General features: G+C 40.7%; 1 long non-coding RNA gene across 1 annotated transcript; it reads left to right on the top strand.

Annotated features, from left to right (window-relative positions):
* Positions 1–10,436: 10,436 nt before the first annotated feature.
* LOC135429729 (uncharacterized) lies at positions 10,437–10,654 on the top strand. Its single transcript, XR_010436454.1, has 2 exons — positions 10,437–10,508; positions 10,556–10,654. It is a non-coding gene; the product is annotated as an uncharacterized LOC135429729 (long non-coding RNA).
* The last annotated feature ends 15,663 nt before the right edge of the window (positions 10,655–26,317 follow it).

The following is a 26,317-nucleotide window of genomic DNA, read 5'->3' as shown; positions in this document are numbered from 1 at the left end:
TCGCTAAAATTGGCACGTACTAATTCGGGTTCGCTTGCCTATATATAAACTATTGTTCTTAAATAATAATCACAGACCAATTCGGGTCTGCCTGCTTCTCGTAACTTTAAGAAATATAAAACAATTTTGAACACAAAAAATAAATAGTTAATTATTTCTATTTGTGAAAGCTATTGAAAAAGCTCAATAGCGCAACAGAGACCTTACTCGAACAAAACGTCATTATTAATCATATTAATAACATTGCAGAAAGTTTGCTTCTTTCTAAATTAAACTAATACCTAAATTCATTCTAAATAGAGAAGAATTGGATAGAATAAAAACAATCATGTACCACCAAAATCTTAAAATTACATCAGACGAACACATATATCGTTTACTGTCCTTAGACTCCATAATAAATAATACCGACATTATTTTTGCTATTAAAATACCTTTGTTAAGACACGATAACTTACAATTAGTACATCTTATTCCCCTCCCGATCAAAAATTCACAATTTGTAATAGCCCCACACTTTATAGCATTTAACAAAAACCAATTGTTATATTTTAATAAACCTTGCGCTAAAATTCACAATATAAACATTTGTAATTACCAAGAACATGAATCAAGCTTAGTTAACGTAGATTGCCTTAAAAATTTAATGAACAAGACGAGTAAATGTGAGACTAAAGATATAGGCATTAAGAAACAAATTTTCGAACCCGAGAAAGGGCTCATTTTCATATTCGACGCACCAGGACTAAAGATCAATTCAAATTGTGGGAAAGAAAGTATCATCAAACAATCAGCAATAATCCACTACAACAACTGTTCAGTCAGCATCGAGGACCAAACCTTCGACGATAATATAAATCGGATCGAAGACCAATTAAACTTCACAGTCCCAGAAATCCCGAATCTGGAAACTAATATTACAATAGATGAGTTAGACCTTAATAAACTACGATTGGAAGGCATAAAAAGCCAAACGCTAATCCGACATTCGAACTCAACTAACCAAAAGAGTCCGACGCTCAGCCCATAGCCAGGGCAGGGTATGTCACAGTCGATACCGCCACCCAAGCCGCCTAGAAGCGGCTAATTGCACACATTCCCACTTAGAACCGTCGCCCACTCATACGTTTTGTAGACACATGCCTCTCACACGTCTCTCGTTACCCACTTTAAAAGGGCAACAGTTTATTGTAACATATTCTAAAATTCATGTTAAATTGCACAATAAGCGTTCTAAGAGGATGTGCCGTTGCGACATTTCAAGTGCTAGCCACATGAAACCGCTACAACAGCATATTCTCGGACTCATGTAGCTAAACATGTTGACAAAACCTTTGTATACAGCAGGTTATATATAAGATATAGAAATAAAGACACTTCCCTCTTTGTACGAATATCAACCCAATCACTTCAGTGTTTTATTAACTTCAAAAAACATTAAACCACACAACCAGTTTAACTTATCGACAACAATTTCGTGGGTGCTAACTTAGTAACGCATTCCCCCGATTATCTCCACATCCCTTTGTTACCGAGGGCCACGCTGGTAACTCCTGCGCCGATCGAGTTTGTTTCCGATATAGCTTCCCCCATAAATTGCCCCGTTTCGAAGTTATCGATAAAAATCAAAATCGAAATCCTGTTTTTTGACCAATTTTGGTAAATAATAAGAGCTAGAGTCGCCAAACTTGACGTGTAGCTTCTAAAGTAGTATATATATATATATCAAGTTTCATTCATTTTATACCTATCGCCACCTCCCCGGTACTACCTTATGGCTATAAATCAAGTAAAAACACCAAGTTATACTGCCCACCAATATAAGCCACAATTTAAATGCAATCGACTTTTTGATAATACATAAATATATTCTGCAAGATGTAGAAAATTTCAGCAGGATCGGTTAAGAAACACAGAATTTATTAAATACAGGATGTTATGGCTGGCCTCGAGTTTGGGGCAGCAAGCGCAAATTCCAAGAATTTCTTTATTCATGTACACACACATTCATGCGCGTCTGCTTTGAATTCTATCAACAGCATTGCAATTGCGATTGTATTGTTTTCTGTGCTGCAATTTAATTTTTTCTCATTAAGACTAAATTGTTGGTGTGGTCGGTGGGTAGAGGCGGCGGCATGTGTTGCGGTTAGTTGCGAGTTCGAATCCTGCCAAGGAAACAACTTTTATTTTAGTTTTTCTTTATTACTCCTAAAGTAAACAAGCGCGTAGCGCGAGCACAGTTTGGTGTTGAAAGAAGGGGGTTCAGGGTATTCCCTAGTCGGGAGCTACCGACTAGAGGGGAGTCAAAATTTAGGATCACAAATGATTGGGAATTGATCATGTGAAACATTAATTTGAATGATGCTATATCACGAGTGGAGGAGAAATTAAATTTAGTAATTGACACTCTAGCAAAAGATTTGCTAGCAATATAGGCTGCCAATGACTCACAAGTGGTGTCAGACGAAAGTCGAGACACAAAAACTTGCCTAAGAGTGGCAACAACAGTCAGAGTAGGAGCTGATGGGACTGAAGGTAATATAGTAGTTGGTGGGGCCAAAGAGGCACCATGATTGCTTTTAACTATCTGGGCTAGATTTCGCGCAGGTCTAACTTTGCGGCCAGAAGTTGACGGGCTGAAGCAGTTTCGCTGATTGGGGTAGGTTCAATTGCAGGGACTACTAGGACTACTACTGGGGATACAACAAGAGTAATAATTGGCCAATCGCTCGGAGAAGGCGATAATGACAACATTCGATATAAATCCAAGTTGCCAGACAAAAGAGGCATAGGTGTCTGGACAGACGGAGAGGGCAACTGCGAAAATTGAGGCTCCAACCGGTTGGTTGGAGACTCGAATTTGTATTTGCTAAGCAACTCACAACTCGAATCAAAACTACTCGAGAGCTGCTTAGCCACGTTATTTAGTTTTAAGAATTGATTTCTCACAGAATTATACATTCTGGAGAAATCAATTTGCTTGTCGATGCATTCTGGGCACGACCAACGCAAGCCGCCGCAGCCCTTCTTGGCAATTGCAGCGACCTTGTCGCAATCACGCCCAGTGAGACCTGCGCATTTAGCATGCATCATATTCTCACATAGCCAGCAATTAACAAATTGCAGCTGTGCAGAATACTCAGCCTGCATGAACGTGCAAGATTTCTTACAGCACGACATATTTTCTACCGGCTTAAAAGATAAGCAGAAGTTGCGAGAGCGCAGAGCGAAACGAAAAACAGCGTACAATAATAGAGCAAGCAAACGCTCGAAAAAATATTTGTACACAAGCAAATTTTTTGGAGCGAAAGGCAACAGCAAAGTCAGAGGGAGCGCGCACAAGCAGACATTTGCAGCAGCAAGCACACGCACAAACAAGTGTATGCACAGGGGAGCATCAAACCAAAACAATCAAAACAGCCAATAACAACAACATAACAACAAAAATATATAAAAGTCTTGGAGCACAAGTAAAACACGTCAATCACTGAGAACTCTCTCTGTGATTACTTCAAATTCTTCTTTTGTTAAAATTAATTTTGTAATAACTTTTTATTATGTTAACAAGATACTTTCTGCGATATTATTAATATGATTGTATACAATATCTATGTTTACGTTAATTCTAGATATATATTGTAACAAATTTATTTCGTTTTTTCTTCGCCAAATATCATTTGTTGATTAATGTTTTTCACAATTTTTTCTACATTTTCTCTTATTGCATTAAATTTTTCGTCGATGTTCTTTGAATCTTTTGCATCCATATTGCCCGTTACAACCTTTATCATGCTACCAAAACCGTCTACTAGACCCCTTTTGGATCTATTTTTTTGGCAGTAAGTCATTTATCCCTATTTTTAGTTGGTTCAATTAAGTTTTTACTGATTTACGTCCTTAAGGGCTATTTCGAAATTGTTTACATTGTCTATAAAATTTATTAGGTCTATTTATGGGTAAGATGTTTGTATGATATTACAACCTGGGCCTTGCCTAGATTAATTTGAGCAAGTTTATCTTTTTCCGTTAGTTGTTGCACTTTAAACCTTTGTGCGCTAGTATAGCAGAACCTGTAAAAACATTTGTATGGTTGTTTTTTAATTCTATTTCTAATCTTTGATTTATGTGTTTATTATTTTTTAGTGGTTACAAGTGCTATCCCGTCGTCTAAGAGGACTTGGTGTATAGTGAACTTGCCTGCTAATTTATTTCTTCTATTCTCTTTTCTAAAGATGATGTCTTGCGTTTGTAATGTCTCTGTGTCTTGTCTCTCGTCGTTTGATTTTATAAGTCTTTCTTTCTATTTTGGCTTTTATTTTTGGGTATAATGTTGGTTGTCATTTATTTTTTGTAAACAGTCATGTTCGTTATTGAGTGTCACATCTCTGTCGAACTAATGTGGTCTTTCATAGAAAACCTCGTACGGTGTATAGTTAGTAGTGGAGTGAATAGCGTTGTTATAAGTAATGAATGTTTCTTTATTATTTATAATACGGTAAATTTCCTTTGGGGATGAATGCTCTCTATTGGAGAATTGCTGGAAGATTGTTGAAAGGAAGTGACGTGTAGTTGAATGTTGTATTGTTTGCAGAAGTCTCTAAAAAGTCTTCCTGAAAATTCCGCACCCTTAGCACATATAACTTTCTCCGGAATGCCGAAAGAGGCGAGAAAGCTTCTCATAGATTTTACAATATTTAAGCTGTCCCTGGCCGGATCGAAATCATAGAAAATTTATCGATAATCGTTAGAATGGTGTTGCCATTGAGAGAATATAGTTCTATGTGTATGATTTGCATTGGTCTTGCTTGGGTTTTCTGTTTCTTGGTAAATTAACGGTTGAGGCTGTCTATCAAGTAGTCTTGTTTCTTGTAATTTTCGACTTCCAGTCGTGTATCTAGACAAAAGTTCTAGGTCTCGTTTGAAAGAACATTAACTTCCATGTAACTCAAGTATTCTTTGCAGAATACAGTCCTCCTGATATAATTAAGTCTTTGTTAACGGTAGTTGGTTCGCATCCTAAGGTTCTGATTTCAATGTTAACGGGTAGTTGTTTTCCTTTCTTTGATTCTTCCGCTATAGTATGTAAGCTGAACACTAATTTATATTCGAGTTTGATCTCGATCTTAAAAGTCTTGGTTTGAAGAGATCGTTGTGGTATATTTACGATCGCTTCTAATTGTTGTAGAATATCTATTCCAATTAAACCATCAATATATGGGTGGAATTGGAAAAGAAATATTGAATAAGGCGTCGTTAGCAAATTCTTTAAAAAGTGGGAGGATCGTTTTGTTGTATAATTGGTGTACGTTCAGTACGGTTTTAATCGCTATTGGAAGGGCCACCAGAATCTAGGTGCAATAGGATATATGGTAATGGTGACCCTGCATTTTTTTGGATTAAGTATCCTGTTCACTCGTCGAGGCTCTTTGTTGAAAATTTGCGTCCTCGTTATAATTATAAAGTTGAGCAGGTTGTCGCTCGACATTATGCATGGAGCCTTTCGACTGGTAATTTCCTGGGTATCTGTTCGATTGTTTGTATTGTTGGTCGGAACTGTTTTCCTTAGACATGATCGCCGGAACGTTATTGTTTCTTCTTTGTTTAGAATTGACTCTATCATAACCTTCGTTATGGCTTCGTTTGTCATAGCGTTATTATTATTTTGGTTTTGGTTGCTACGATCGTTTCGTACGGACCTGTTATCCTGTAGTTTATACTCTCGATTTTGTTCTTATTTTTTCCTATTTTCTTGGGAGAAATAAATTTCTCTTTCTTTTAGTACCCATTCTAGGGCCTCTCGAAGGTTGGTCGGCCTCATGGACCTAACTGTGGCTCCTGATAGTAACGAATTCAGACATATGTCTGCAAATAATTTTTTTGGTTTTGATCAATAAGATCAGATTCCTTTGTTTCGTTTAATCTGAACAGGGCAAACTTTATCGTATAAAACGCGTAGGGACGACCCCCCTTGAACTGAATTATGTAACTCACACATAAGAGTGGGTTCACCTCTTTTATCTGCACAATATGCAATTAGTGCATCTTTAAGCTCCTCCCAATTGAGGCTAGCTCCGGCTTCTGTTATAGCTTCGATGGCTTTGCCCACAATTTTGTTCCTAATTGCTCTTAAGAGCATCTGCCCATAGGAAGTCTGATCATATCCCCTAATAAGTAGAAGAATTTCTTCCACATTATTAAGGAACTCGCTCAGTGTCTTAGGGTTACCGTCGTACGATGGTAGAAATCGGATCGCGGTTTCAAATAGAGCTAAAATCGCGTCTATTTGGTTTCTTAATACCTCTCCTTGATTAGGAGGAAGCGAACTTGAAATTGATGTCATGGGAGTGTTATTGTCCGCTCCAACAAGTCTGCCGTCCGAAAGTCTAGAACTGATCTTTTGCTTACTTCTGGTATTTGACATGAGTCTTTTCACTCTCCCAATATTCGATATTTACTAGTTTCTGTCTGTACTTTGGTTATTCGCTATTTGCTGTCCTGCTAATATTTAATCTAGTTTTAAGTGTTTGTGTTTTAGACTTATGTATCTAGGGTGTACAATATGTTTTGCTTTGATTAGGTTACTTATTAATAGTTTTCCATTAGATTGTTTTTTAAAATATATATATGTATATACGAAGCTTGCGAAAGGTGGCGGTCACCGTGGTGGAACGTGTGTCTTATCTGTAGATTGGATTTTGTTAGTAATGTATTCATAATCTATTTTATTTTATAAATGTGAATGCCATGGTAAAACAAATAATTGCATTAGTTTTTGTTTTGAAAAATTATAATCTTAAGTGGTGTTCTAACGTTGATATTATTCTCGTCGGTAAGTCGCACTGAAATAGCGATTCAAACAAAATTGTCGCAACTTGTTTGTCGAGTACGGGGGTGGTTTGATTAATTGTGGATTTGTGCGTTTGGTGCACAAGTCGCCGTTTATTCGAACTTGTTGTGTCTTGTAAGCTACGTGTTCGATAGGTATGATTGTGAATTGCTGCCTTTGGTCTAGAAGTCGCCCTGAAATATAGCCACGGCTGCAACTTCTTCAAACTTGTTGTGTTGAGTTGCTTATGGGTTCGGTTTGAGTTGCACTGAAGTACATATCCAATTGCAGCAGTTTTCGAATCAGTTGTACGAGGGAAGTTTTTTTTGTTTTGAAACATATCATTCCGTTGAAAATTGTAAGTCGCCCTGAGATACAAATTCAACTGCAACTTCAAGTTTGTACCACATTCTATATTTCACTTTATAATTTAATTGCAGCTGTTTCGGAATTGTACGAGGGTAGTTATTAATTATTATGAGATATCGTTGCGTTGAAGTTCGCATTTTCTGAAATACGAGTTCAACTGCAATAGTCTCGACTCCACTTCATACCACATTGTGCGTGTATTTCACTCTATTTATTCATTTCTTTTTGTTATTTCATTTTATATTTTATAATATTGAAAAATTATATTAGTTTATATAATTAAGCAAATTGAAAATTGTGGTGGCTTTAAAAGACTGCTATGCGTATCGCTTTGATATAATTCGACAACTGACTTAAGTATACATTACGCTAAGGTAGCGAAGCGAGGCGAATTCGCTCCAAAGCGAGTGATAAAGCTTTATTGCGCTCTCGCTCCGCCCTAAACCTAACATACACTAGACTTCATGTTTTCAAATTCATTTTTAATCTCAATGCGCGGATCTACGCCAACACCGGCCACCATAAAGCGCTTGGGAGCTTCATTCCATGGGTAGCCGAGCCAACTTGTGGATCGGCTTTTTAAAATTTCCGCCACTAGCCATCTTAATGTCTGCCACTCTAACGACGCCGTCCTCTCCTGCGTGCACTGCCGTCACTCTGCCGATCAGCCACTGCTGGGGTGGCAGATTGTCCTCTCCCACGATGACGTTTGGAAGGCGCGGGGCCATTTGCTCCGCACTTGGAGTCCAAGCACATACTTCTTTGACCATCGCGCGGTCAAAACTGTTGCTTGAGCAACGAGACAGCTCGCCATCGATTCAAGCAGGTGAGACCCTGCTGGTCCGGGGTCCCCTCTGCTGGCAGAGCCCTCAATGGGCCTCCCACCAGTAGGTGGCCTGGCGTTAGAGCCTCGCCATCGCATGGGTCCTCGCTTATTGCTCCCAGGGGCCTGGAATTGAGGACGGCTTCCACTGCGACAAGACTCGACTGCAGCTCCTCGGCCGTTAGCAGTAGGCTGCCTACCGTCCGTAGGAGTAGGTGCTTTGCAGACTTCACACCTGCCTCCCACAGACCCCCGAAGTGCAGAGCTCTTGGCGGTATGAACGCAAATTCGTATCCGCTTTTTGATGCGAATTCGCGAATTGCGTGCGCCTCTTCCCCGAATCGAGCTTGCAACTCCAGGAACTGGCGACTTGCTCCTACGAGCAATGTATTAGTGGATAAGTCAGATACTAGTTCTAAGTGAACCGCTTTGGAGGCGAAGCAAACAAATAGTGCTATGTACGACTTATACGTAGGCTTTCCACGCATTCAAAAAGACAAAAAGATAGAAAATGGGCGGAGAGCACGGAGTCGATCTGCTGGTAAATTTCCCATAATTTGTGTTAGCAGACGAGGTTTGCATTTAAAGCAACGGATACATGATCTCACTGTTTGACGACAGACCTCCTGAGCGTTGATTAGCCAAAAATGACAATTCGTCAAATGCAGGTATCTAATAAAGCTTCTAGCGAATTGCGAGCTTTTTTTTAAATGTAGCGGAAACTTGGCATCATATGAAAGAGGATCATTTTCAAGTCGTCCCCCTACTCACACAACGAAAAGGAGCACCAAGATCCAAGATTTTTACATTTTTCAATAAAGCGGAACACATAAGCGAACACTCTCATCTGTCATCAGATACTGGTTAACCAGCCGGGATTATCTTGCTTCCTTCAAAAATGAAGGCCCATCGAACCACATCCACGCAAGTAATTCATCGACATCGCAGCCTCTTGAAACAATATCTGCTGGGTTTTGCTTTGTAGGTACATGGCACCATTCAGCTTTCTCTGTCCATTCTTGGATTTCAGCCACTCGATTTGACACAAATGTTGCCAAAGACGAAGGATGTGACCGAATCCAATGAAGCGTGACTTCAGAATCAGACCAATGAAGCGTGACTTCAGAATCAGACCAAAGAACCGTCCGTTCAATCGTTAATCTTATGAGTATTTTTGACGCGATGACAAAGATCTGCGAGAAGGTGAGCCGCGCACAGCTCAAGTCGGGGAAGAGTCTTGGTCTTGAGGGGGGCTACTTTAGATTTGGATGTCAACAACGAAATACGACAACCTTCTGCACTATGGCTGCGTATATATACTGTGACTCTGAGGGACAGATTCATCCCAGTCTAACTTCTGAAGCCAGAGTTCTTGGAGTAGGATTTTTGCCTTGTTTATCAAAGGGCTTAACAAGCCAAGCGGGTTAAATAGCCGCGATGTCACCGAGAGAATGTTCCGTTTTGTCGCTCTAAGACTCATGATTGCATTGTCAATCATGAATTAAATGGCATCTTCATTCGGCAACCACAACACACCAAGTGTTTTGGTTGTGTCAGACTCTGAGATCGCTATCGACTTAGCTGCGTTTGTTGCGGAGAACTCAGGAGAATTTGAAAACCATTTGGTTAGTTGAAAACCTGCGCTTTTGAGTATTTGCGACACTGCAGACTTAATTGTCTGAAGGTTCTCTACGCATGCAGCACCAGTTAGTAGATCATCGACATAAAAGTCGTGCCTGATAACGTCAGCAGCTTTAGGGTGTGATGAATCGCTCATCTCACTTAGCTTTGTTACACACCGTATTGCCGAAAACGGGGCAGGCGCAGTGTCGTAAGTTACGGTGCTTAACCTGATAACGTCAGCAGCTTTAGGGTGTGATGATTCGCTCATCTCACTTAGGATAAACACCGTATTGCCAAAAACGGGCAGGCGCAGTGCCGTAAGTTACGGTATTTAACCTGAAGGACCTCAAAGAGTCAGATGGGTTCTTTCTCCACACTACGGAAGGAAATCTCGAACCGCTTCGTGCACCATGACCTGCCTATACATCTTTTTGATGTCAGCTGTCAACGCATATTTGTGGGGTCGAAATCGAAGCAGAGTCAAGTACAGCTCCTCTTGAATGGTCGGTCCAACCATTAGAAGGTCATTCAACGCAATTTGAGACGATGTCCGACAGGATGCGTCGAAAACAACGCGTAACTTCGTCGATGTGCTTTGTGCTCTTTAAACACACTAATACGGCATGAAGTAGTGTGGAGTACTTGAAATCTGATCATCTATTTCAGACATGTGACCTAAAGTTAAATATTCCTTCATGAATTTGTGAGGCGGCTACTGAGGTCCGCCGCCCCACAGTTTTCATGGCGAGGAGCCATTGTTCCCATGGCCAAATCACGGCAAAGAGCCGCTGGCGGGATGGTACTAGCTATATAAGAGGCAAGAAGCCGCCAATGTTACAAGTAGCAATTGTATTAGTTATATAAGAGGCAAGGAACCAACAAGATTACAAATAATTGTATTAGTTATATAAGAGGCAAGGAGCCAACAATATTATAAGCCGCAGTGTATTAGTTATATTATAATCATCAATTATATTAGTGAGTAAAGAGGCAAGGAGCCACGAAAGTTATAAGAGCGAATTTGAATTTAATCGTCGGCCGCCGCTGCAACCGTGCGTTGTTGATCGATTGCTCAACACCGCATTCGAGAGCGCAACTTCAATTCGGCGGCGAAGAGCGAAAGCTACGAGGCGAAGTTAAGAAAGCTCGCGGCGAAGTTGAGCGGCCGAGGCAAGCGCATGGCTTGCCGGCGAGCGCGCCGGGACTTTGGAACGAACGCTAAGGGTGAGTAGACGTGCATCGTGAGACGTGAAAGATCATAGAGTGTATAGCGGAGCGCTAGGGCTCCGGAAAACAGTGCGGCAGGGTTTAGCTCGTGAGTTACTATAAAGTAGTAATAGGCAAGAAGTGAATTAAGAACATATGTTATAATTATCGAGAAGAAACTGGATAATTCTTTGTTTTCTGGTAACCCGGCTTGCCTTAACATCGGAATTAACCGGTGTTCGACCTAACCTCGAGCAGGAGCATGTGGTACGAGATTGTGGCCCCGGGGTGGGCATTACCGGTTGGTGTTTCGATAGAGTAGTGGTACGAGGCCACGGCCCGCTAGAGTAGTTAGTGCGAGGCCACGGCCCGCTAGTGTAGTTGGTACGAGGCCACGGCCCGGTAGTGTAGGCGTGCAGAAATAGAGCTAGGCTTGGTTTGGTCAGGATACTCACCCCCCTCCCCCTTAAGCCCTCTCTCCCAGCGAAATTATAAATATCTTGTAACTCGCTATACCTGGTAAGACTGAGAGTTATACCCCGGCCAGTAGCTTCTTTACAAATTGTCTATCGAGTTATAAGACTCTTCTTGGCAACTCAGATAAACAGCATGAGTCTTGTCATGACTTAACGGCGTGTAACGCCCTGATACAATCCAGCCAACAAGTGTCTTTTGCAGAGTCGGACGATTCGGACCTTGTTTAATCTGACCGACAGACAGAAGCTCAAAGAACGTCTCAGCTCCGATGAGCATGTCGATCTTCTGTGGCTTATGAAAATATGGATCAGCCAATTGCAGGTTCTCAGGGATTTTCCAACCATTGACATTGACCGTATGGTCAGGCTGGTAACCAGCAATGGTCTTCAAAATCCACAAATCTAACGAGAACTTACTGCAATTGACTCGGGACTCCACCACTGCATGAATCTTCTTTATTATTTGAGTATTGCATTAAGCAATCCCAAGTAAGCTGATACTGGCCTCTTCTCTACGCAGCTGCAATCGTTGTGCTAGCTCGTCTGCTACAAAATTAATTTGTGATCCAGAATCGAGTAAAGCTCTAGCCAAAACGAACTCGCCACTTCTCGTTTTAACGCTAACGACTGCGGTAGCTAGGATTACACTATCAGACACATTCGCATGCATAGCATGTGAAGTCGATGGATGATCCTGTGCGGAGTCAAGGGGTGGTGGTAACGCTCGAGTGGTAGAAACGGCAGAGTATCTATGTAACAGTGTATTATGAGAACGACTGCATATTTTGCACTTGTTTGCCTTACATTTGCCAACAGTGTGCCCCTTCCGAAGGCAATTGATGCATAAAGGAGCCGCCTTAGCGAACTCAAACCGCTGGTGTACTGATAACGCGGCATATGCTGAGCAATTCAATATCGAATGGCCTTCGGAACCGCAATATAAACTTGATCGTGTCTTCCACTAGCCACAGAACACGGAAACGAACGTTGATTATTGTTTTTGGAAACAGCCTTTGACTCTGGCTTCTGGCAATCGGACGAAGCTTTGGCTGATTCTTCAGCAGAAAGGTGTTGGTATCTACGATTTAAGGCTGTTTCACAATCACTCCATAGTGGAATGATTGCATGATCGAGTTGATCCTCCCATTTTCGTCTGGTCATTGGGTCAACTTTGTTCATAACGAATTGTTCATAAAGAATTGCATTAGAAATCTTTTTGTCATCACCTATTGACAGGAGCGATCCATAAATGGCGGAGACAGTGTCAATCATTGATCTCAATGATGCCGCGGAGGGCTGCGTTATTTTTGGCAGGCTAAAGAGATCCGAAATATTTTCATAAAATATTAGATATTCATTGTCGTATACTCTCTTTAGGCTGTCCAATGCTTTTAAATAATTGTCCTCGGTGACTTGAAACTTTTTAACAGGGCCTAGAGCTTCACCTGAGAGACATGAGATCAGATGATTGAATTTCTCTATGCTCGGGATCGCATGATCGTTATAAACAAGAGTTTCGAACAGGTTAATAAAATTCTTAAACTCGGAGTATTTTCCATTAAACTTGGGAGGTGCCAAAGGCGGAAGACATGTGCGTGGAGACGCAACGGGCATGTCTATAGGCGTTGCAGGACTTAATGTCTTGATAACGGACCTCAGACGAGCCTTTGTCGTTACACAAAGTTCTTCGAATTCGGCACGATACTCATTATCTGGGTCAAAAGCTTCTACTCGAGTCTGATATTTTAACGCTGTATCTATATGTGAGGCCAAAAACTGATATGCCTGATCCATAAAGCCTAGTGGAGCGAGCGTCTCTTGACCGAAACGCGCCAACGAAAAATGCGTACAAAAACAATTGCACAGCCACCGCTTAGCACAAAGCGGAACGAAAATAAACGGGCTGCAGCTGGCTTGCTTTGTACGTGTATATGTATGCCTGTACTGCATTTATATACAAGCCCTTGGTCTCTCCCCAACGATGGCAGCAGGACAGATTTATTATTATTTTTTTTTTTAATATTTCCGGCCGATGCGAATTAATTTTTATTTTTAATTTTAATTCACTCGCTAGCCACAGCTTTGCAGTTAAACCACTTGAGTTTGTATTTTACACACAATTATCTTTTAAACGAGTCCACCCGGGGGCGCCTTGAAAAATTATATTAGTTTATATAATTAAACAAATTTAAAATTGTGGTGGGTTGAAAGAGTGCTATGCGTATCGCTTTTATATAATTCGACAACTGACTTAAGCATACATTACGCTAAGGCGGCGAAGCGAGGAGAATTCGCTCCAAAGCGAGTGATAAAGCTTTATTGCGCTCTCGCTCCGCCCTAAACCTAACTTACACTAGACTTAATGTTTTAAAAATTCATTTTTAAACTCAATGCGCGGATCTGCGCCAACAAATGTCTTTTGTTTATTAAGACGTCTTAGTCAATAATCTCTTTATTTTCGGACTACTGTATCATTTAGCTACCAAAGGATAGATTGGAATATTAAGTACATTTAAAATTTATCTATTTATTAAATAGTCGACAAAAACGTCTGTCTTCCTAATAAAACAATATATCAAATTATAAAAATTAAGATTAAAACCTTGTCCATTTGACAAGGTGTTTCCTTAACACTTACCATACCAGCCTTGTTATGGCCAATATTGCTGGAAAATTCGTCGCATACTCAACAACAAAAAAACAAAAAATAAATAAATAAAATTAAGCGATAAAATTCACAATTTTCTAATAGCATCACCGACCGATGGAGGTGTCTTTATTTGCCCGTCCGGCCAGGGTATTAAATCTTCGACGTGCCGAAGATAGCCCTTCTTTCTCGTTTATGTTGTATTTGGCTTTTTGCCTTGCCAGTGTAGTGCTTCTGGATTATTAATTCTTGTGTTGTTGCTTAGAAGGTCGAAATAACGCAAAAGGCTATAATCTTTCCCGTTTAGTACACTGAGATTCGCATCCCAATTAGAATGTGCCAATACCAACCGATTCAACTTCTTGCTAGCATTTGCTTGGGGGAATATATGGCCGTACAACGATGCTATGCCAAATTTAGTTAAGAAGGCTTCAAAAAAGCTCGACCAAATTTGTGAACCGTTATCCGTCAATATTTAAAGTAAGTAAGTCCTTCAACCAAATGGTCCCTACTACTATTTCTACAGGGTAGGGCATGAAGTACGCACACACACTAAGCCGGGGTTGATCATGCAAACGACGGGCCGACACCTCGAACCACATATACTACCAGACAGCAAACTCAAAATACCTGCTATCGGGCCATGGCCTCGCACGGCATACACTACCAGACAGCAAACTGAAAATACCCGCTCTCGGGCCGTAGCCTCGCACCGCTCACACTACCGGCAGCAGCCTCGCAGCACACTCTACCAGGCAGCAGCCTCGCACCACGTTCACCACCGGGCAGCAGCCTCGCCCCACATTAACTGCACTTCAGGTTGGGGGAAGAGGGTTATGTTGAACATCGGCAAGCCCCGATGTTAAAGAATAAGGCTAACAGGAAATAAAAACAAAACTAGCAAAATTTCTTTTCTAACTTAATTTTATTCACTTGTATTGCTCCTTATTTATCAAACACTATCATACTCTGTTTTCTAAGCTATACACTCTGTGTTTTTCTTCACTCGCGTTATCTCTTGCGACACACGTCTACTCACCTTGATATTCGCTCCAAAAGTGCTGGCACGCTCGCAAGTGAGCCGTGTGCTTGACTCGGCCGCTCAACTTCGTTGCGAGCTTTCGCAACTTCGCCTCGGGAGTTTTCGCTCTTCGCCGCCGAATTGAAGTTTCGCTCTCGACGGTGTTGAGCAACCGATCGACAACGCACGGTTGCTTCGGCGGCCGGCGTTTAAATTCAAACTTAAGATATGAGGGGCTCCTTGCCCTTAACTATACACTTATTCTAATAATACGCACGACATGAACAATAAGCCTTACGGCTCCTTGCCCTTTAATCAATAACGCTTAATTAAGTTAATTATAATATTAACGGCTCCTTGCCTCTTACTCAGCTAAGATCTTATTCTAATTTAATAAATTGTGACGCGGAGTCACAATGGTGCCCGCGCACAAATATAGCAAAAACGCATATATATAATGATAGATTAAGGGAACGGAAAAAAATGAAGTAATAATATATCATAATAATGGGCTACGAGAAAAAAAGGATGAAGTAATAATATATTGTAATCATAAGTTAAGAGCAAAAATGAAGTAAATGAAGTCAATTATCGGTTAAGAGTATGCTTACTAAATTAAGAGAGTCTGATTGCGAGCACAGTCGAAACACTTGCAACTCTGTTGATATTATTAAGAGTAAAAGAGGGCCAAGCATAGAGAGAGGATTTTCGCCGCAGGCAGACAAGCGGGGACAACGAGAAAAGACAAAGAAGAGACTCGAAAAACTAACGGACAACCATAAATCTTCTCGCTGAGCGAGCGAGTTTGCAAGCTCACACGCATAAGCCGAGAGTCGGCAGAGCGCACGCGTCAACGAATAATATTTTTTTTGTGAACAAACTAAGCTGTGGAAAAAAAATGGTGAACATCTAATACAAAGTGAGTAACAAGGGTGAACGTTTTTCTTAAATTTTTTTTTTTGAGATCACCGGTGCAAAATATAACAACAAATAATTAAAACTAATAATAACTAGTTAACAACTGAGTGAAAGTGACCACAGTGCAGTAACATAGAACCACGGTCAAAGAGTGGACGCGTGTAGCAAAAGGGTACCGTGGGTCGAGGCCGGTACGCAGAGTCACTTATTAGGATGGTCAACTAAAAGTGCGACTATTCTTTAGTGCGGCCAATGGTGGTGTTCTGGCTCGATAAAATAAAATTAATTAAAATAAGTGAAAATAAATATAAATTAAACAAGTTAAAATAAAATAAATTAAAAATTAGAATAATTTAAATAAAATTATTTAGAATGATTTAAAATAAATATAAATTAAAAATTAAAATAATTAAAATAAATGAAAATTAAATAAATAAAAATAAAATAAATAAAAATTAAATAATTAAAGATAAAATAAATAAAAATAAAATAAATTAGAAATTAACGTGATTCAAATAAACGGAAATAAAACAAAATGAAATAAAATACCTATCCATGGAGTATAGGGGGCATTACATCGTTCCGGAACAGGTCAGGAAGTGGGGTATACGCTTCGATGGGCAGGCTGATCCACTGTCCTTCGTGGAAGCCATCGAAGATTGGGACATGTCTTATGAGATTGACACCGATAGGTTGCCCCGGGCAATGAACGAGGTCATGATCGGCGAAGCCGCTCGCTGGTTCATGACAAGTGGGCTACGAGAGGTGTCATGGAACGAGTTTAAGGCGGGATTTTTGGATGCCCCCGCGATATTTTGAATTGTTGGAAGACGAAATCAGGGCTTGCCGTCAACGAGAGGGCGAGGGATTCAAGCAGTATGTGGTGGACATCAGGGCACTGATGCACAACGCTGGCTACAGTCCGGAGCGAAAATTGCGAAAATATACGACAACGCAGCCCCAGAGTATAAATTGTATGTGCGGAGACAAGATTTCTCGTCGCTGTCGAAGCTCATACAATTAGCGGTCGAGTATGAGGGTATAAAACAGCAGGGTCAATAGTATCCCCCGGGTTCACGATCTCGATTAGGTAATAGTATGGGCACGTATCTAGGCGAGGGGCAAGGACAGGCAACAACAGGCTTAAACAACCCGTTCAGGGTAGCTTCAACGCCAATATTACCGGTGACAAGGGAAAAGCCCGCTGATCGAATGATAGGCCAAGAAACCGGGGGAACAGCGAGGAGACGTCCTCGACGTCCGACGAACCTTTGAAAAGCCATTAAAAATGTATTAGTGGATAAGTCAGATACTAGTTCTAAGTGAACCGCTTTGGAGGCGAAGCAAACAAATAGTACGACTTATACGTAGGCTTTCCACGCATACAAAAATCGACGCCAAAGATAGAAAATGGGCGGAGAGCACTGAGTCGATCTGCTGGTAAATTTCCCATAATTTGTGTTAGCAGACGAGGTTTGCATTTAAAGCAACGGATACATGATCTCACCGTCTGACGACAGACCTCTTGAGCGTTGATTAGCCAAAAATGACAATTCATCAAATGCAGGTATCTAATAAAGCTTCTAGCGAATTGCGAGCTTTTTTTTAAAAGTAGCGGAAACTTGGCATCATAATAAATAGGATCATTTACAAGTCGTCCCCCTACTCACACAACGAAAAGGAGCACCAAGATCCAAGATTTTTACATTTTTGAATAAAGCGGAACACATAAGCAAACACTCTCAGCAGCCTGGCATGCGATCGATAGTTTCCAAGATATCTGGTCGGTCTACCATAGCTGCGAGTCCAACAGCTGTTTTGCGGACTTATAGAGTTCGCATCTCATCTGTCATCAGATACTGGTTAACCGGCCGGGATTATCTTGGTTCCTTCAAAAATTAAGGCCCATCGAACCACATCGACGCAAGTAATTCATCGACATCGCAGCCTCTTGAAACAATATCTGCTGGGTTTTGCTTTGTAGGTACATGGCACCATTCAGCTTTCTCTGTCAATTCTTGGATTTCAGCCACTCGATTTGACACAAATGTTGCCAAAGACGAAGGATGTGACCGAATCCAATGAAGCGTGACTTCAGAATCAGACCAAAGAACCGTCCGTTCAATCGGTAATCTTATGAGTATTTTTGACGCGATGACAAAGATCTGCGAGAAGGTGAGCCACGCACAGCTCAAGTCGGGGAAGAGTCTTCGTCTTGAGGGGGGTACTTTAGATTTGGATGTCAACAACTAAATACGACAACCTTCTGCAGTATGGCTGCGTATATATACTCTGACTCTGAGGGACAGATTCATCCCAGTCTAACTTCTGAAGCCAGAGCTCTTGGAGTAGGATTTTTGCCTTGATTATCAAAGGGCTTAGCCAAAGGGCCAAGCGGGTTAAATAGCCGCGATGTCACCGAGAGAATGTTCCGTTTTGTCGCTCTAAGACTCATGATTGCATTGTCAATCATGAATTAAATGGCATCTTCATTCGGCAACCACAACACACCAAGTGTTTTGGTTGTGTCAGACTCTGAGATCGCTATCGACTTAGCTGCGTTTGTTGCGGAGAACTCAGGAGAATTTGAAAACCATTTGGTTAGTTGAAAACCTGCGCTTTTGAGTATTTGCGACACTGCAGACTTAATTGTCTGAAGGTTCTCTACGCATGCAGCACCAGTTAGTAGATCATCGACATAAAAGTCGTGCCTGATAACGTCAGCAGCTTTAGGGTGTGATGAATCGCTCATCTCACTTAGCTTTGTTAAACACCGTACTGCCAAAAACGGGCATTCGCAGTGCCGTAAGTTACGGTGTTTAACCTGATAACGTCAGCAGCTTTAGGGTGTGATGATTCGCTCATCTCACTTAGCTTTGTTAAACACCGTATTGCCAAAAACGGGCATTCGCAGTGCCGTAAGTTACGGTGTTTAACCTGAAGGACCTCAAAGAGTGAGATGGGTTCTTTCTCCACACTACGGAAGGAAATCTCGAACCGCTTCGTGCACCATGACCTGCCTATACATCTTTTTGATGTCAGCTGTCAACGCATATTGGTGGAGTCGAAATCGAAGCAGAGTCGAGTACAGCTCCTCTTGAATGGTCGGTCCAACCATTAGAAGGTCAACGCAATTTGAGACGATGTCCGACAGGATGCGTCGAAAAAAACGCGTAACTTCGTCGATGTGCTTTGTGCTCTTTAAACACACTAATGCGGCATGAAGTAGTGTGGAGTACTTGAAATCTGATCATCTATTTCAGACATGTGACCTAAAGTTAAATATTTCTTCATGAATTGTCTATCGAGGTATAAGACTCTTCTTGGCAACTCAGATAAACAGCATGAGTCTTGTCATGACTTAACGGCGTGTAACGCCCTGATACAATCCAGCCAACAAGTGTCTTTTGCAGAATCGGACGATTCGGACCTTGTTTAATCTGACCGACAGACAGAAGCTCAAAGAACGTCTCAGCTCCGATGAGCATGTCCAAGCATGCAAGCAATCCCAAGTAAGCTGATACTGGCCTCTTTTCTACGCAGCTGCAATCGTTGTGCTAGCTCGTCTGCTACAAAATTAATTTGTGATCCAGAATCGAGTAAAGCTCTAGCCAAAACGAACTCGCCACTTCTCGTTTTAACGATAACGACTGCGGTAGCTAGGATTACACTATCAGACACATTTGCATGCATAGCAAGTGAAGTCGATGGATGATCCTGTGCGGAGTCAAGGGGTGGTGGTAACGCTCGAGTGTTAGAAACGGCAGAGTATCTATGTAACAGTGTGTTATGAGAACGACTGCATACTTTGCACTTGTTTGCCTTACATTTGCCAACAGTGTGCCCCTTCCGAAGGCAATTGATGCATAAAGGAGCCGCCTTAGCGAACTCAAACCGCTGGTGTACTGATAACGCGGCATATGCTGAGCAATTCAATATCGAATGGCCTTCGGAACCGCAATATAAACTTGATCGTGTCTTCCACTAGCCACAGAACACGGAAACGAACGTTGATTATTGTTTTTGGAAACAGCCTTTGACTCTGGCTTCTGGCAATCGGACGAAGCTTTGGCTGATTCTTCAGCAGAAAGGTGTTGGTATCTACGATTTAAGGCTGTTTCACAATCACTCCATAGTGGAATGATTGCATGATCGAGTTGATCCTCCCATTTTCGTCTGGTCATTGGGTCAACTTTGTTCATAACGAATTGTTCATAAAGAATTGCATTAGAAATCTTTTTGTCATCACCTATTGACAGGAGCGATCCATAAATGGCGGAGACAGTGTCAATCATTGATCTCAATGATGCCGCGGAGGGCTGCGTTATTTTTGGCAGGCTAAAGAGATCCGAAATATTTTCATAAAATATTAGATTGTCGTATACTCTCTTTAGGCTGTCCAATGCTTTTAAATAATTGTCCTCGGTGACTTGAAACGCTCTAACAGTGCCTAGAGCTTCACCTGAAAGACATGAGATCAGATGATCAGATCAGATTGAATTTATCTATGCTCGGGATCGCATGATCGTTATAAACAAGAGTTTCGAACAGGTTAATAAAATTCTTAAACTCGGAGTATTTTCCATTAAACTTGGGAGGTGCCAGAGGCGGAAGACATGTGCGTGGAGACGCAACGGGCATGTCTATAGGCGTTGCAGGACTTAATGTCTTGATAACGGACCTCAGACGAGCCTTTGTCGTTACACAAAGTTCTTCGAATTCGGCACGATACTCATTATCTGGGTCAAAAGCTTCTACTCGAGTCTGATATTTTAACGCTGTATCTATATGTGAGGCCAAAAACTGATATGCCTGATCCATAAAGCCTAGTAGAGCGAGCGTCTCTTGACCGAAACGCGCCAACGAAAAATGCGTACAAAAACAATTGCACAGCCACCGCTTAGCACAAAGCGGAACGAAAATAAACTGGCTGCAGCTGGCTTGCTTTGTACGTGTATATGTATGCCTGTACTGCATTTATATACAAGCCCTTGGTCTCGGACACTGTATAATTTATAGGGGTTGCGAGTGATGGCAAGAAGGGGGAACGACAAAGCATAGCGAAATGAAATTGTAGTGAAAATTAATTTTTGACACTAATTATCATTTGCTCAGAAGCACTAATTCGCACGAATACTAACTTTTATGTAGGAACCTCCAAAGCGGTTAGTAAGTGCATGCAAATTTTAATTATGCTCAACTACTTTACATATGTGTCAAGAATTGAAAGCGTTGGCTTCATTAGCGCAACCAAACCAATAGAGTTGGGCTTTCAATTTTTAGGTGTTCCGGACGTTCCACCATGGAAACTACTTTCCTTGGCATTCCCCAACGATGGCAGCAGGACAGATTTATAATTTTTTTTTTTTTTTAAATTTCCGGCCGACGCGAAATTATTTTTATTTTCAATTTTAATTCACTCGCGAGCCACAGCTTTGCAGTTAAACCACTGGAGTTTGTTTTTCACACACAATTATCTTTTAAATGAGTCCACCCGGGGGCGCCTTGAAAAATTATATTAGTTTATGTAATTAAACAAATTTAAAATTGTGGTAGCTTGAAAGAGTGCTATGCGTATCGCTTTGATATAATTCGACAACTGACTTAAGCATACATTACGCTAAGGCGGCGAAGCGAGGAAAATTCGCTCCAAAGCGAGTGATAAAGCTTTATTGCGCTCTCGCTCCGCCCTAAACCTAACTTACACTAGACTTAATGTTTTAAAAATTCATTTTTAAACTCAATGCGCGGATCTGCGCCAACAAATGTCTTTTGTTTATTAAGACGTCTTAGTCAATAATCTCTTTATTTTCGGACTACTGTATTATTTAGCTACCAAAGGAACGATTGGAATATTAGGTACATTTAACATTTATCTATTTATTAAATAGTCGACAAAAACGACTGTCTTCCTAATAAAACAATATATCAAATTATAAAAATTAAGATTAAAACCTTGTCCATTTGACAAGGTGTTTCCTCAACACTTACCCTACCAGCCTTGTTATGGCCAATATTGCTGGAAAATTCGTCGCATACTCAACAACAAAAAAACAAAAAATAAATAAATACAAATTAAGCGATAAAATTCACAATTTTCTAATAGCATCACCGACCGATGGAGGTGTCTTATTTGCCCGTCCGGCCAGGGTATTAAATCTTCGACGTGCCGAAGATAGCCCTTCTTTCTCGTTTATGTTGTATTTGGCTTTTTGCCTTGCCAGTGTAGTGCTTCTGGATTATTAATTCTTGTGTTGTTGCTTAGTAGGTCGAAATAACGCAAAAGGCTATAATCTTTCCCGTTTAGTACACTGAGATTCGCATCCCAATTAGAATGTTCGTTACCAATATTAGCGCGCATAGCTGCCAATACCAACCGATTCAACTTCTTGCTAGTATTTGCTTGGGGGAATATATGGTCGTACAACGATGCTATGCCAAATTTAGTTAAGAAGGCTTCAAAAAAGCTCGACCTAATTTGTGAACCGTTATCCATCAATATTTAAAGTAAGTAAGTCCTTCAACCAAATGGTCCCTACTACTATTTCTACAGGGTAGGGCATGAAGTACGCACACACACTAAGCCGGGGTTGATCATGCAAACGACGGGCCGACACCTCGAACCACATATACTACCAGACAGCAAACTCAAAATACCTGCTATCGGGCCATGGCCTCGCACGGCATACACTTCCAGACAGCAAACTGAAAATACCCGCTCTCGGGCCGTAGCCTCGCACCGCTCACACTACCGGGCAGCAGCCTCGCAGCACACTCTACCAGGCAGCAGCCTCGTACCACGTTCACCACCGGGCAGCAGCCTCGCCCCACATTCACTGCACTTCAGGTTGGGGGAAGAGGGTTATGTTGAACATCGGCAAGCCCCGATGTTAGAGAATAAGGCTAACAGGAAATAAAAACAAAACTAGCAGGATTTCTTTTCTAACTTAATTTTATTCACTTGTATTGCTCCTTATTTTACAAAGCTATACACTCTGTGTTTTTCTTCACTCGCGTTATCTCTTGCGACACACGTCTACTCACCTTGATATTCGCTCCAAAAGTGCTGGCACGCTCGCAAGTGAGCCGTGTGCTTGACTCGGCCGCTCAACTTCGTTGCGAGCTTTCGCAACTTCGCCTCGGGAGTTTTCGCTCTTCGCCGCCGAATTGAAGTTTCGCTCTCGACGATGTTGAGCAACCGATCGACAACGCACGGTTGCTTCGGCGGCCGGCGTTTAAATTCAAACTTAAAACATGAGGGGCGCCTTGCTCTTAACTATACACTTATTCTAATAATACGCACAACATGAACAATAAGCCTTACGGCTCCTTGCCCTTTAATCAATAACGCTTAATTAAGTTAATTATAATATTAACGGCTCCTTGCCTCTTACTCAGCTAAGATCTTATTCTAATGGTGCCCGCGCACAAATAAAGCAAAAACGCATATATATAATCATAGATTAAGGGAACGGAAAAAAAGGAAGTAATAATATATCATAATAATGGGCTACGAGAAAAAAAGGATGAAGTAATAATATATTGTAATCATAAGTTAAGTTGTAATCGCTCGGTACGCGTCGAAATTTGCGCGATCAGTAAGCGCGACCGGAAAAGAAGTAAACAATAAAGTGAATTCGGCCCAATATAAACATTGGAGCTGTAGTGACGAATAATATTTTTTTTGTGAACAAACTAAGCTGTGGAAAAAAAATGGTGAACATCTAATACAAAGTGAGTAACAAGGGTGAACGTTTTTCTTATATTTTTTCTTGTGATCACCGGTGCAAAATATAACAACAAATAATTTAAACTAATAATAACTAATTAACTGAGTGAAAGTGACCACAGTGCAGTAACATAGAACCACGGTCAAAGAGTGGACGCGTGTAGCAAAAGGGTACCGTGGGTCGAGGCCGGTACGCAGAGTCAATTTTTAGAGGCATAATTCAGAAGCCGGAATACATAAAATTGCTAACTTACAGTTGTCACCAAATGAACAAATTTTCGAATTTGTATCATTAAATGAATTTAAAAATATGGGCAATAAATATTTAGCTACTAACAAAAGTGACACAAATAGACAAAAATGACGAAAGTCAAATAAAAGCAATACTGTCGAAATATCGTGATGATCCTATAGAGGGAGGCCGTACAGGGATTACGCGTACCTTGTTAAAAATTAAGAAATACTATTACTGGCCCCAAATGACCAAGACTATTACAAAGTATGTGAAAACTTGTGCGAAATGCCAAAAATCAAAAGTGACAACACATACAAAAACTCCTTTAACAATTACAGAAACCCCAATCAATGCTTTTGATAGAGTAATAGTAGACACGATTGGTCCACTACCAAAATCAGAGCAAGGCAACGAATATGCAGTTACACTGATATGTGACTTAACAAAATATCTAGTTGCCATACCTATTCCAAACAAAAGTGCAAAAGTCGTAGCTAAAGCTATATTTGAAGATTTTATTCTGAAATTCGGTCCAATGAAGACGTTCATTACGGACATTACGGGTACAGAATATAAAAATTCAGTTATAGAAGATTTATGTAAGTACCTTGGTATCAAAAACATAATTTCAACAGCACACCACCACCACGCAGTTGGGACAATAGAACGAAGTCATCGAACTTTTAACGAAATACATTCGTTCATACATCTCTGCAGACAAATCTGATTGGGATGTCTGGATTCAATATTTCACTTATTGCTTCAACACGACACCATGAGTATTGTCCATACGAACTAGTATTTGGCAGACTACCGAAACAGTTCATAGATGTAAACAATACTAATTACATAGATCCTATTTATAATTTAGATGACTATTCTAAGGAAATAAAGTTTAGATTAGAAATAGCATACAAAAGAGCTAGAATTATGTTAGAAAAAGCCAAGGCTAATAGGAAATTATCATATGATGAAAAAAAAACAAAAAATTTTGAATTAAAAGTAGGAACTAAAGTACTTATAAGAAACGAAACAGGGCACAAATTAGACCCAGTATATTTAGGACCATATATAGTAGAGAAAATAGAAGATAATGACAACATTTTTATTAAAGATAGTAAAGATAAAAAACAAAAAGTTCATAAGAATAGATTAAAAATTTTTAATTCTTAATAATCCAAAATTTTCATTATGAATTCGAATTCCAAAAAAAAAAATACACAAAAATAAAAAAAAAAATAAAAATATATGACGGCCATATGAAAAAACCGAATGAAAAAATAAAAAAAATACAAATAAACGAAATATTACAACATAATGTATCTTGAAACAAAATTTGTATACTTTTAATACTTTTGTATTTTTATATTCCAACATTTTAAAATTTCAAATTTTTATTAAAAACAAAATAAACAAAAAAAAAACCTTAATAATCAAGTTCATTTAATAACTACAAATTCATAATGTTACGTTATTTCTCTAAAAAGGGAGGTGTAGTGCGTATGTGCCCGTACAGAATACCCTGTACTTAAATATAAAGTATGCAGCACTTTGTTGCATACAATAACAATAATAGCGTAAACAAGCCCAGAGCCACTTTATGTATTGGCTCGGTCTCATATTACGCAGCGCGGTTCACTAGCCTCACTAGCTGACCGTTTATGCTTACGGTGCAGATCCCACGCTCCGTCTGAGCGCATTGCTTGAGCAATATATTCTCCTAATACAGGCATATGCGAGCTACTCACTCTCCCTCTCTTTGTAGCTGTTAACGAATAACAGCATAAGTATATATGTATATCCATAGGCTAAGCGCACATTATCAAAACTGAATAAATTCATTCTGATCAAAGATACAATACAGCACTGACGTGCTGGCCTTCTTAATTAAAGAGTGCTCATTTTACAGGACCAGTTTTACCCACTTGCTGAACGCATCGTGAAATACCAGCAGCATAGTGTTCCCATGCTTCGAAGTCGGCTCATAGGATGGACCACGGTTCCGTCACCTGGCGCGTCAGCATTCGTCCTGCCGGCCTCACCAGAGCCACTTTACATTTTTGGCACACCTCGCAGCACCTCACATGTCGCGCGGCGTCTCGGAACATTCCTGGCCAGTAGTACCTCTGCGCTATCCGATATATCGTCTTCCTCACACCTTGATGACCCGCCGTCGGGGCATTGTGGAACTCCTGCAAGACTCTCTGCCTCTGATTGCCGACGACACATTATGTCCACGGTACGTAGTCCTCGTCGTCGACTAGGTGTCATAGGTGGCGGTAGATTTGGCCGTTCTCGACAGCGTAGTCCAGGTACTTCTTTGGCGCCTTAGAGTGTTTTCCCAGCATTCAATCGGTCCATCCGCAGGGGTGCTGCTCCTCCAGGGCCTGACAACATGTCTCTACGGCTGTCGGGATAGTGCGTCAGCTACCACGTTCAACTTC

The sequence above is a fragment of the Drosophila montana genome, unplaced genomic scaffold (assembly GCF_035044405.1).
Source record: "Drosophila montana isolate Dmon_TW-CO22-7 unplaced genomic scaffold, ASM3504440v1 contig_2672_1, whole genome shotgun sequence".
Taxonomy (NCBI): Eukaryota; Metazoa; Arthropoda; class Insecta; order Diptera; family Drosophilidae; genus Drosophila; species Drosophila montana.
The sequence above is the reverse complement of the archived record's forward strand: the minus strand, read 5'-3'. Positions and strand labels throughout refer to the sequence as shown.